Source organism: Dama dama, chromosome 7 (genome assembly GCF_033118175.1).
Source record: "Dama dama isolate Ldn47 chromosome 7, ASM3311817v1, whole genome shotgun sequence".
In the NCBI taxonomy this organism is placed as follows: Eukaryota; Metazoa; Chordata; class Mammalia; order Artiodactyla; family Cervidae; genus Dama; species Dama dama.
The window spans coordinates 31,892,400-31,894,077 of NC_083687.1; the positions used below are offsets into that span (position 1 = coordinate 31,892,400).

Here is a 1,678-nt window from a genome sequence, read left to right on the forward strand (position 1 = left end):
ATTTACCGCAGTGCCTTATTGTGTTTTTTGCCCATTTAAGAAACTTTCCCAAAAAAAAAAAAAAAGAAACTTTCCCAGTGTTACCTGAGGCTCTGTTGGTTTATGGGGCTGGACGCGAGAGGCTCAGAGCCTCTGAGAAGGATGCGGTGAGTGAACTAGTCCAGCAGCAGTGCGAAGGGTTTCTAACCGAGGGTTAATGCGCATCACATTAACCTTCTTAAATGGCCTTCTATTCTATCCCTAAGGGAGTGCGATCGTAGCCAAGGAGCCCCCTCTCTCGGCGGCCGAAACAAACGGCTCTCCATTTGTCCTTCCATCTTCTCTCTTCTGGAGCTAATTTGGTTGCTTTCCACCGCATTATACTCTGTGACTTTCTGGCAGTCCTTTAAAGCATCTAGGAAAGAGAAAATGAAGAAAGGAGAGAAAATATTTCATCAGGCTCTTCTAACTGCGGCAGGGAAGTGATTCCAGACAGGCAGAAGCAAAAAGGTCCCAGGACCACCAACGGGGGCTCTCCGTCTAGAATGCAACTTACTCTTCTTTTAGCAAAGCATGATATAGGGCCTATATTTAGATTCTAGATTTAAGGTTTTTGGAAATAAGTGAAATTTGACACACTAGACTTGAGCTTAATGTTAATTCTTGTAAAACTGACCCAAAACTGTCTTCTGTCTTGAATATGTTCCCGGGAGTTCATTGTCGGTTAGGGGGTGTAGCTCAGTGGTAGAGCGCGTGCTTAGCATGCACGAGGCCCCGGGTTCAATCCCCGGCACCTCCACTTTTTGAAAGGCCTTTGTTTCTTTCACTTTTTACTCTTTTCCTTGCTCAAAAAGAAAGTAAGCCTATTTCACAACTATTTGCTATTAGTATTAGTGCTGCTGTTCTCTTGCTCCTCCGGTTTGGCAACACTCAGGGTGGCTGCGTAAGGAGGAAAAGATGACACGAAAAGACAAAGCCTGGGCTCATTCAGCAGCTCGAGATTCCGAACAGAAAGCCCTCACCAAATTGACGAGCCTTTTTGCCTTTGGTTTCACTTTGCAGTATTATTAATATTTAAAAAGCAGGAAAGAAAAAAAAAAGCAGGAAAGAAGAGACAAGGATGGCAGAATTTAACAAAAGAAAAACACACGATCTCAAGTCAATTTTTTTTAGCGTGTTTTGTTCTCTGAGCCGTGTTGGCCATGATTAGACTGCAGATTGAGCAAGAAGACAGCGTTCCAAACTTGGAAATCGAGAAATTTATTTTCATCAGTGGATGTGAAGAAGTCACAGTTAGGCATCAATAGCTCCATTGGGAAGTACCTTGGGCTGAAGATCTCAAATGTCAGAGATTAATTTCCAGTTTTGGTCTGTTTTTACTCTTACTGGAGAATAGGACTTAACTAGATAATTTAGTTAGAGAAGGCAATGGCACCCCACTCCAGTACTCTTGCCTGGAAAATCCCATGGACAGAGGAGCCTGGTAGGCTGCAGTCCATGGGGTCGCTACGAGTCGGACATGACTGAGCGACTTCCCTTTCACTTTTCACGTTCACACATTGGAGAAGGAAATGGCAACCCACTCCAGTGTTCTTGCCTTGAGAATCCCAGGGACGGGGGAGCCTGGTGGGCTGCCGTCTGTGGGGTCGCACAGGGTCGGACACGACTGAAGTGACTTGACAGCAGCAGCAGCAGCAAA

General features: G+C 45.1%; 1 non-coding gene across 1 annotated transcript; it reads left to right on the plus strand.

The window, feature by feature from the left end:
- Positions 1–706: 706 nt before the first annotated feature.
- TRNAA-AGC (transfer RNA alanine (anticodon AGC)) lies at positions 707–778 on the plus strand. Its single transcript has one exon. It is a non-coding gene; the product is annotated as a tRNA-Ala (tRNA).
- Positions 779–1,678: the final 900 nt, after the last annotated feature.